Source organism: Pelmatolapia mariae, linkage group LG23 (assembly GCF_036321145.2).
Source record: "Pelmatolapia mariae isolate MD_Pm_ZW linkage group LG23, Pm_UMD_F_2, whole genome shotgun sequence".
Taxonomy (NCBI): domain Eukaryota; kingdom Metazoa; phylum Chordata; class Actinopteri; order Cichliformes; family Cichlidae; genus Pelmatolapia; species Pelmatolapia mariae.
In genome coordinates, this window is record NC_086246.1 from 18,580,463 (window position 1) to 18,592,475 (window position 12,013).

General features: G+C 38.2%; 1 long non-coding RNA gene across 1 annotated transcript; it reads right to left on the reverse strand.

Annotated features, from left to right (window-relative positions):
- Positions 1–6,680: 6,680 nt before the first annotated feature.
- Positions 6,681–8,188, reverse strand: LOC134621401 (uncharacterized). The gene is made up of 4 exons (XR_010092195.1): positions 8,080–8,188; positions 7,318–7,429; positions 6,918–7,006; positions 6,681–6,804 (listed from the first exon to the last, which is right to left on the reverse strand). It is a non-coding gene; the product is annotated as an uncharacterized LOC134621401 (long non-coding RNA).
- Positions 8,189–12,013: the final 3,825 nt, after the last annotated feature.

Sequence of the window (12,013 nt, forward strand, 5' to 3'; positions counted from 1 at the left end):
CGTTACTTGAAAAAATAATCTGATTACGCGTTACTCCCCATCTCTGATTGTAACTAGAGCGAAGGAATAAAGACACACTCTCTGGTCAGTCATTATTTTAAATAAACAGATTTAATCACAGTTCTGGAAACAAGACATCAACTCAACAGACCACAATCACCACCACCAAAATCATCACACCTCCATTCACCCTCCGTCTCTCTATGTGTGTCTTTTTAGCTTTTGATCAACAGGTTACAGGCATATATCTGTCATCATTGCTGCAGTTACCATTTTGAATGTACAATAAATAACAAAAAGTACATGTATTGATTTTCTTAAAATAATCAACTTGAAGTTTGTTTGGGTTTAATTTGAGAAAGAAAAAAGTTACAGAAAATACGAACAAGATAAAATTCAGTAGGTTAAAGTTTCTGATGAAATTAACTTTTTGTGTGACTGTGATTGCAATGATAGCAAAACAAATCACCTGAAAACTAACTGAAAATTTTCATTTTCTATCCCCCTCACACATTGGTGACAGGTTACGATTATTCTGGTCATTCAGGTAGTCCTCTCCATAGTCAATGATCTTTTTCAGTACACTCAGTATCAGTGAATCCACACCGTCATCTGTCTCGATTTCTTTGTGGTAGTTCTTCACAAGAAAGATGCAGTTCAATGGAAAACCCAGGTTCACGTTCACTGTTTGCATCTAAGTTTAAACAGTATTACATTTAAAACACTGAAACTGTATTGTTGCACTAGTGACATAATTATAAATTACTTATTGAATTATTTGTACTGATTCCAGCTGAGGTTTTTGTACAAATATACTGAAATGTACAGCTGAATTACAGATGTTACATTCATGTGTAAACTGTCTACAAGCTCATGAAAGTTACTTCTTTGAACATACCTGCTTATTCAAGCGCTTGCTCTTGTAGGCGTTCTTTATGTCTTTTTTGACTTCAGGACAGGCTTCATCAATTTTAGTCAGAATGGCTATTTGTGGGATCCCTGCCAATACAGAAACCAATGCAATCATTTTATCTCATGTTTTTCCAGTATTTGAAATTGTGAAATCATACATGTAGAACAACATCTGCTCTCACCTTTGTCACGAGCTGCTAGTCTGACATCTTTCATCTTTCTCCAAGTTTCACCATCAATTAAGCTCACTGAGTCAGCACAAATGACAAAAACCAGAATGTGGGCTTTGTCATCTAAAGTGGAGGAACTTCTGTAGTTAGGATCCGTTTCAGGCAAGGGACATTTGGGATTGAACTGGAAAAAAAAATGCAAGAGCAAAATGACTGAAAACAGGAGAACTGTTGTAGTTAGGATTCGATTCACGCAAGAGAGATGTGGGTTTGAACTGGGGAAAAAAAAGCAAAATCACTGAAACCGTTTTGCATGATACAGTTTCTGTATCACAGACTGTGTACAAGCATTTGAATGAAGACATCATACCCTGTAATCTTCTTTTACATGTCCACTAATGGCAAGTTTGATGTCTTCCACATGAATTCCTCCCTCGGTGCCTTCCTCAAGCCCCATGGTGTCATTGAAGACAAAAGGGTAAAACGTGTCTGGATTTCCTTTCTGAATTTTATATGTCCTGTACTGTAAATAAAAAAAATATAGTGTTGTTATATTAGTGCCAGATACTAAAGACCCTAAACAGTTTGGCATTTGCAGAATAGTTTACACTCTAGTTGTACCTACTATCCTACTTTTCTAGTTCAATTTCTACAAAGCAGTTACCGCTGCAGTGCTCTCCTGTAGTCCTAGAAAACCTCAAAGGAAATGTGTTTTTGTAACCCTCTAACAGTAACTATGATAAGAATAGATACATCCTCATACATACTGCAATGGTGAAACTGTCACCAGAGATTGCCGCTACCAAAGCTCGAGTTGCGATTTTGCCTCTTAAAGCACTGTCGACAGAGTTGATGAAGCTGGACTTTCCAGCACCTGGTGGTCCATAAAGCATAATTCTGAGATGCTCAACATCTTTGTGAGGCGTGTAATCTCTGACAAGCTGTAGGTCTTGCTCTCTTTCACTGTTCAATAAGAAAATTAAATAGGATTGAGTATGCACATAAAGTTTACACAACAGTGGTATGAACACACACAAAATAACACAATAAGCAAACAAAACACTTGAGGGGTGTACTACCAAGCCAGACTGACACAGTCAGGTTTGCATTGGCTGGCTTGATAATGCTAAAAACCAGAGTCACACAAATTTAGCATCATGATGGTGGTTATCACTGATAACTCAGGCTTTCTGCCTGAGTGTGCGATGTTATCTTAAGGTATGGCATTGCATGTTGGTTTGGTAATTTAACTGTAAAATTAAAAGCTCAGATTTCAACTTTGATAAGACAGCAGGGAGAATTATGGGCACGACTGCTCCTATAAACACTCAAGAACTACTAGAACAGACCATCCTTAGACAGGCAGATGCCATTTTAACAGACCCCTCACTATGTTTTACTAAACTTGGGGTGAAGGTACAGAGTTTTTCTAGGTAAGCATAACTGGTACAAGCATTTATTTCTTTCCTTATCAGTTAAGGTTATTAATGAACACAGAGGACGAGATGAACAGGTCCAGAAAACTAAAAAACTTTTGCTGTTTAGTTCATTAACAATTTTAATCTTGTGGTTACTGATGTATGTGTTGCTCTAAACCAGGGGTCGGGAACCTTTTTGGCTGAGAGAGCCATGAACACAACATATTTTAAAATGTAATTCCGTGAGAGCCATACAATATGCTTAAAAGTAAATACAAGTAAATGAGTGTATTTTATGCAAGACCAACACTTTTAAAGTACAATAAGTCTCTTTGTAGTCCGGTTGATACGTGGTGAGGCTAAGCTTCATGCAGGTGTTGAGACTTCCATCCATTAAACTTGATCCTAGGTTGGTCTTAATGTTCTTTAGATGTGAGAAAGACTGCTCACATGCATACGTAGAGCCAAACATTGTCAGTACAGCAATACTCAGACGCTGCAGTGTGTGGTATGTGACGGGAAGTGCATTCCAAGTTTTGACAATCAGCTGGTCCACGGGTTGAAGTTTTTTCAGTTTTTCCCCACTTGTGTTAGCTCACCAACTCTGCTTGCTGTCGTGCAAGTCTTTCCAAATCTTCATTCAGGGACTTGAGCTTATTCACCCACATGTCTGAGGCCTTCAGGTCAGTAGCTTGTAGCTCAAAATCTCTGACAGAGACACCGGGGATGTAACTCAGGTCGGCGCTGTCCACTGCACACTCGTGTGGTTGGGTGATGAACTTAAAAAGACTAGTGCGCTCACGAAATTCTACAAAGCGTGCTTTGAATGACTGCAGGAGATTAGATATGAAGCCCGCTAGCTGCTGAAGATCAAGATGTTGAGCAGGGTCAGTTGCTGTGCATGCATCTTTAAACTCTCCCAGTTTTTCAAAGTGTAGTAAACGACCTGTTTCAATATCATCGACAAAGAGTTCTAGCTTGTTTTCAAACGCAAACACTACTTGTTGAAGGGATAAAACTGTATTTCCAACGCCTTGATTTTCACATTGAGCTGGTTCAGATGTTCAGTCATATCCACAGATAGTAGAACTTCAGGAGCCTCTCAGTGTTAGCTAACTCAGGATGCTCAACATTTTTCATTTCAAGAAAAGTCCGACTTTCGCTCAGGCAAGAGGCGAAATGGCTGACAACCATTTCGCCAATGCACATTGCTGTGCAGAAGAAGACCAGGATAATTATTCCCAACTTCATCCAGCAGTGTTTTAAACTGGCGTTCATTTAAAGCTCAGGCAACAATAAAGTCGACCACCCGAATGACCAGCGACATCACCTCACCAAGCTCCCACCACACATCTGAGAAAAAGTGCCTCCTTAGGATGGGTCTCTTTTCATGTTCACGAAGCAGCGCTATGAATCCTCTGTTTTTCCCCACCGTGCACGGAGCACCATCAGTACACACCGAAATAAGTTTATCCATCGGTAGATTTTTTTCTTTGGTGAGCTCAGTGACTTGAATAAATCCTCCCCTCTTGTTGTCCCTTTCATAGGCAAAACAGCAAGACTTTCCTCACGTAGTGTGTCACCAACAACATACCTCACGCTGAACTGGGATAAATGACTTGACTCATCCAAAGTGAGAGAAAAGACCACAAGTTAACATGTTATTTATTTCAACTGTTAATTTGTATTGTTTAAACTTACCTTACCTACCTGTCTTCCAGAAACAAAAGGAGGAAATGTAGTTTTACTTCTTGCTTTATAGTTTCTGGGTTAATCTGAGGTCACAGAAAGAGACCAAGTGCAGAAGGGGAAGAATTCTTGTAATTTAATAAAGTTGATTTTAGAGGGTTTATGGAGAAATAGATTTATTGTTGTAATATGTATTGATTACACCACAGAGTTTATGTTGCTAGTAAAGAGTAGCAGTAGAGGTTTGTGTATGATAATGTTCATCTTACCTACTGAATGGAATAGTCCAGAGGAGAAATTGTTTGGTTAAGTGGACTATTTAAGCAGAAGAACTGTTTGGGGAGAAAGGTTCAGGTCAGTGTAGCTGTGTGCATTTTGACCTTAGTTTCTGTTGATTTAAGTTCAGTTATGTTTATTTGAATTGAGTTAATTATGGAATTGAGTTTCTTATTTGTTTTTGTAAATATTGTTTGGGTCACAAAATGGTGAATAAATCACTTGCTACACTGGACAGTATCAGTTTCGTGCACTTCTTTGGCCACTTAAGTCAAGTCCTACCACACTCCCCATCTGTGAATGGCTTTCCGTTTCTTACAACTGCTAAAGCATCAGCAAAGCTAGCCGAATTCCAGTCACCTTGTTGGGTCCAAACATGGAGTTGCTGCTGACTAGCTTGCAGTCTGCACAGCAGCTCTTGACATGCTTTCTTTCTGCTGTCCCCCGCAAAATATTTCGATGCAAAAGTAGTATGGCGTGTGTTGAAGTGCCGCTTTATATTTGACCGTTTCATCGATGCAACTTTATCATTGCATATTATACACACTCCAGAACCACTCTCTCCACAAAGGCGAATTCCCCTCCCAGATAGCAAGGAAACATTGAAACAATGTTGAGTCAATATCAGGCGACGTCATTGAAGCAACGTTGAAGTGTGACGTTGACCCAACATCACTCTTGCACCCATTTTTAACGTTGAAACAACGTCAGGTTTTGATGTTGAATCAATGTTGAAACCTGACATTGATTCGACGTTATATTTTCTAACACTGTTGACATTGAAACACTGTTGAGATATGGTATTGATTTTCCACCTCTTTCGCACAGTTGCTTTTTATTGAAAAAAACCAAAAAACCAAAAAAGGTCAATAGACATGTATCATTTGCAAAATACTTTATTAAAAGACAAAGTTTCCTATTTACATTTCTATGTTTCACGTCACTTTTTATTATTTACTCCGGGATGGGGATGGATGATGTGTGTCCTGCGCGCCACCCGTACGATCTGGAGCGTATCTGAGCCATTTCTGGACTGCTTGAGCAAAGACCAACTCAGACATAGAGTTCGCCCCTACCTGCTGCGCCAGGCCATCTAGGACAAAAAATAGACACACACACAAAAAAAAGGGAATTAGAGCACATGAATAAGCTCTTGTTAATTGTCTTCAGCAGGGAGAAAGTATGTAAACTCCTAGGCTAATAAACATGAAAGTCACCAGGCGGAAATCAGCAAACTGCCGCATTTGATTCCCAAAGAGCTATAAGCTGAAAATGTGATATGTCTTAGCATGGTGTGCCGTGTATCCTTTAAAAAAAAAAAAGAAAACATGGGGTCCTCGGGCTGTACAAAGTGTACAACCCGAGGACAAAACAAGCCGAAGACCAAAGACTCCATCTCCAGATTAACCGGACATGAAAGTCTTGTTATTAAGAAAGACAAGGTAATATAGCAAAAAACAGACATAGGAAATGTGAAACGCACCCAGCACATCAATTGATCCCTTTATTGTTCACTTTAGGCTCATAAAACTACAATAAATGTTAAAACTTACCAAATATGCATCTACACAGCGCTGTCTCTTTAAATGCCCTTTTTTGCTTTGTCTGGTCCTTGGTATTTTTTCACTGCCCAGTTGAGTACAGAGGCCAGCTCCTTTGTAATGGCATAAACCATTACACGGCGGACTCGCACCTCCAGTGTGGTCCAGCAGCACCAATCAACGCAAAGCGTCTCACCTATAGACACATTTTAAGAGATGGAATTAGCGAGTCTCATGTCTTAAATGTGTATGCAAGTGCTTGTGTGTTTACTTCATGTAATTGATGATAGAAACATGTCATTTGGTTTTCCCTAAAGCCTGATTTTCAAGTCATACAAAGAATAAACCAAAGTATTGGCAGTGCAATGTATTTCTATTCACTTTTGTTGGATATTCATTTGTTAGTTCTTGTAACTGCTAAAAGTGTTTACTAGTTTTTGCCTGTCACATATATTTGTTATACCATGTAAACTGTGAAATTCCAAGATTTTCAAACTTGCCTTGTAATAGTGGCCTCACAGAGTCCCTGGAATCTACAGAAAAAAAAAATCACAACAAGATGACATTCAGGAGTATAAACTGGTGTTTTGAAGATAAGAGTACAATGACATTGTGATGCAGCTTTAAAGCTTTTTTAAAAGCATACCATCTATAGGGAAGACATCAGATTCTGCATGCTGGCGAGATCGCAAAGCTGTGTCGGTTTGTGCCGGAGTGGCGAAAGGTGCCGGAAGCTGGGTGGGGCATTATGATGGTTGCTATCAGTGGGCTGGGGGGCAGACTGCGGAGTGATGAGGGCTGTTTAGAAAAAGATAATTTTTTAAGTATTTAAGAATACAGACAACTTGTCAAAAAAGTTTCCTTGTGTCAGACACAGATATGTACACAGACACTAGACAGTATTTTATTACCTGGTATTTTCACTCGAGGGGCCTGGGGAAACCGTTTTTTTGTAGGCTGCTCATCCTCTGAGTCCGTATATGTGTACAGGGGATTTGGTCTAAAGAAAATAAATTAAAAACGGTCTTAAGTAATTGTAAATATGCTTTTGGCATATTGTTTCCTAAAGTTAGTTTGATTTCTAACAACACACACAGGAAACAGAGACGTGCAAGAAGGTACAGTATACAATGAATTTTTGAAGTGCACAAGTGTACACGGCTTTGCATTTTTAAAAAATTTACAAACTTCCACTTTTTGGACTATATTATGTGGTGATATTGCAGTATGCAAGCATCACAGATATGTATAAAAGACAAGATCATAAATTCTTAACAATCAAAGATATGTTTGTGAATATAAAGGTTTTACTTGTGCTTTCTTTTAAGACTGGTCTGGGTTTCTTCTTCGGACTGAAGGTCAGACGTATCACAGCGTTCACGTGGATATCTCTGAAGACTGCGTTCTGCTTCGTGAAATGTGCCTGGAAATACAAACACAATGTACGGCCAGACATACATTAGGTGTGGACAAAAAGTGCAAACGCATAGAAAAATCAGCGGTTTCAAAAATACGCTGGTACGTGTGGACGTAGCCTTATTCATTATTCAAGGCACAAACGGAAAGTCATGTACGCGTGCAACTTAAAGTTAGGTGAGCGTGCAACGTACAGTCACGCATGCTGCGTGAGCTTTCAAACTGAGTCTAAAGTTTTCGTGTGCGCATTGAAGCGAGTGCTCTCCAATCATCAAAAGTAACAAAGTCATTGAACACGTTTATACAGTTAACTTTACGTTTATCAATCATATATCACAGATTTAGAATTTTTTGTAGTACTAAGCAACTACAGAGCGAAAGTCTGGGTCAAGCGCCGAGGCGACGGCAAGAACAAAGGAAACCTCGAAGCGTTAAAGCTAGCTTTGTAAGGGAATATAACGAAGAAATTATGAAACGAAAATGTTTTCTTTGTTGATATACTTTGTTCGCAGTGCAATTTATTTGTTGCCAGATTGTAAGAAGTAGACACAATTTAAAAAACTTGTTAATGTACAACATTAACAAGTTTTTTTTTACTGTTATTCAAATGCAAACATGGAAATACCGAGTAGGAAAAAAAAAATCATTCATTCTTACCTTATACTAATCGTGGTGCGGGCCAGTGCAGTGCATGAACTGATGCCTTCTCCGGTCAATTCCGCTGAGAGTAAATTAAATGTCCCGCTCTACTGTAGAAGACAATGAATACCGGGGGAGGGGGGGGTGTACCAATGTGAGAGGGGTGCTGTGGAATAGTCCAAGTGATCGCTGCTTTAATTTCCCGGTCAACTATACATAAATTGCATGTAGACACGATTTTTTAAAGCTGGTGAACTAGACCAAGTCATTGATAACAAATGAACAATAAATCTACTTTCTCTGGTACTTTATACCCGATCAGTTGCAATGCAATTTAATGCTCAACTACAAATCGATGGTTTTTGATGGTGACCGGAGCCGAATGATCGTCAACTATAAATAGACGTTTTCTCGATGTTGTTGTTGTCACCTGGTCGACTATAAATAGATCAAATATCAATGACAAAAAAACAACGGTGAATCAACATCGTTACAACGTCCCTATAGTAAGACCGTCGGTTTACCACAGTATTTCAATGTTGTTACAACATTGGCATTTCAACCCCGACCATATACGACGGTTCGGATGAAAAATCAACATAGATTCAATGTCGTCTTGCTATCTGGGAGCTTATAATTAAAATTGTGGGGAAATAAACAACAGCCAGTTTATTAACAAAAACATTCCTGCTCTGAACTGGAAGAAAAAACCCTGAGTAGAAGCTAACATCAAGACAATAGCTCCTCGGTTCACAGTAGCATCGCTCAGCTAGCATGCTAACAGCACATTTGAGGTACTCACCCCCTCCCTTGCTGTGCTGAATCATAGCATAAGGGAATCACTCAGGACTCACTAACCCTTCCTCCTGGCTCACAGCTCAAACGAGTTGAACGAATCACTGAATCACTCACCCCCTCCCTTCTGGCTCACAGCTCAAACGAGTTGAACTGACTCACTGACTCACCCCCTCCCTTCCTGTTACGAATCACTCACTGACTCACCCCCTCCCTCCTGGCTCACAGCTTCTTCTTCTTCTTGGTTGGCAACCAATGTTAAGGCACTTTATCGCCCCCTGGCTCACAGCTCAGTGGACATTTAGATGAGAAAATATATATTTGACACGTTTAAGGAAAATACAAATAAAATAAAAATTAATAAATGTTCCCTTTAGAATTTTTTTGTTCTTTTTTGCTCTAAAGAAAATAGTTGTTTTCTTTTACAATCACTCATCTTAGCAGTAGGATTTACATTAAAAGATAAACAAATTAAGTTTGAGTGAAAATATACATTTTTGCACTCTCTGGTCAACTGACTCAGTGACTCAAATGACTCAAGAAACCTGATTCACTTTGGTGAGTGACTCATTAAAACTCGATTCAGTAAAAAGAATCGAATTTACCATCACTACTGTCCATTCCTGCTGAAAGTACGATATTCCTCATGTCTTTTTTCTTTTAGCCATCTTCTTCAATAAAAGGGTTTCTGCAATTAGCTAGCTGACTACTTGATTAAAAGGCAGGAAGTTTACTTCCTGACCTCACAATGACCTGTGTATGTGAGGTATTATCCAATAAAAATTTAGTGTTATCCTGGAGGACAGCTGTGATTGGCTCCAGCCACCCCCAGCCATGAACATGGAAATTAATGGATTGAAATACATGAGAATATTCTATATTTTTAATGTTTTTTTTGTTTGTTTTTTTTTTATTAAAGATTTGTCTGTGAGCCAGGTGCAGCCATCAAAAGAGCCACATCTGGCTCGCGACCCATAGGTTCCAGACCCCTGCTCTAATCATTCTTTTTAATGTTTTTGTTATTCTGTGTTTATATTTATCGGTTTTGTGATGGTATGGAGGAGTACAATGGGTCTGTGTGCTGTAACCCCTCTGTCCAAAGCAAATTTCTTCCAAGGGAGACAAATAAAGAGACTTTTTTTTTGTTAATTAGAATTTGTTAAATAGGGTATTTTATTTTTTCCACCGACTACTTGTAAATAAAACAGGTAGTTGGGAATATATGGCAGGATATTGGACTATATGCCAATTCCATTTAATCACTGTTTTTCCTACAGTATTTAAATGATAACACATTGTTAGCATACCTGAGTTGTGCTGTAAAGGTAGGGGTTCTCTGGTGTTGCCTCCACTGATGCAGATTGAGTATAACTGTTTTTTAAATATAAGCATGCTTTCAGTTTCATTTGGGTCATCTGGCTTCCAGGAATTTCCTCCTCACTTGTCCAAACTAGTCTGTTATAGCTTCTTTGTTTGTATGTGTCTGTCATGATCTGTGTGCGGCAGGCAGGAATGTAGTACCCGAATGCAGACTCTCGGAGATGAAAAGTGAACTAAAAAACAGCTTTATTGCTGGACATGAGGGAAACTAACTAAACCGAGGAATACAAAATAAACTAGAAAGGCAAGGCATGTGATTTTGTTAAATAAAAGGTTGCTTTGACGTATCATGTAACTCTTTGGCCTGATTGTCAGAGACATAAGAGGAAAATGTGACGGTGATCTCTAAAGATTATAAGAAGTATAACACCAAGAGGCAAGTGAGAAGCAACAGCAGAAAATAACTAATCCTGTGAATTCCTAATTTAATACCTTTATTTCAGCACTCAGTGCACACTCATCACTTTGATTAATTGCCAACAAGACAGCTGCACATTGGAGGTTTGAATCTCTCTACTGATACATTTACACATTATATAATCCGGTCTGACACTGACATCAAATGGCAAACATGTGTTAAAAACATAACTCACATTTAAGTTCTTGAACACAAAGAATGAACCACGCCCGTAATACTCACTTCCATGATATTTTCCTTTCTTCTTTCCGTAAAACTGTAAAGTGAACATGTTAATTGTGTGAATCACAACAGAAGGAAATTGTTTTAAATTCATTATACACAACGTTTAATCTTAAAGTTTAAAGAGATTTATATTATATTTTAAATTTCTTACGAGGAGGTGAAGGGGGAGTACCTGCAATTAAAATATGACAATGTAGCAATATGTTAGCAACACTGTTCCATATTCAGTGTTACTTGTATATTTTACTTCCTTATGTTAAATGAAATGTTACCATTTGCTATGTTCAGATCAAAAGTACTTGATGGTATTTTTTCCATTATAAAATCACTTTGCAATTCAAAATTCAACGACTGATCAAGCTCAAGTTAAGATGAGAATCCAGGATCTTCTTTTTTTAGCAGCTTTGCTGTACACACCTCAAAAAGCTATTCAGTATTTCAGTCAAGCAAGTTTTATTTGTATAGAGTAATATTATATGAAAAAGCTTGACATGCATGAAAACACACTGAGAGCAAAATTTAAAAAAAGAAAACACAATTTATGAACTTATTAAAGCACAAACAAACAAGCAAACCATCACAAATATGTAAGCCATAAACATGTTACATAAAAAAACTGCTTACCCCAAATAGATTTTATAAATTTCCTAAAGAAGCTCATGTTTTTTGCACCGACTACCTGTAAATAAAACAGGTAGTTGGGAATACATGCAATGATATTGGACAATATACCAATTGCGTTTAAGCATTGTTTTTCCTACAGTATTGAAATGATGACACAAAGTTAGCATACCTGAATATCCAATTGTGCCGTAAAGGTAGTGGTTCTCTGAATTTACCTCCACTGATGTAGACTGAGTATGACTCTTTTTTATATAAACATGCTTTCAGTTTTCAGTTAGGACATGTGACTTGTAGGAATTTCCCCCTAACTTGTTCAGACTAGTCAGTTATGTCACATCATGATCTGTGTGCAGCAGGGAGGAATGGAAGACCTGAATGCAGGGTGTACCCCACCTTCCTATGACAACACGTGTCATTAAGGTAATAATAATAATAATAATAATAATAATAATAATAATAACAACAACATTTTAATTAGAGTCGCCTTTAAAGACCCCAGAAGGTCACTTT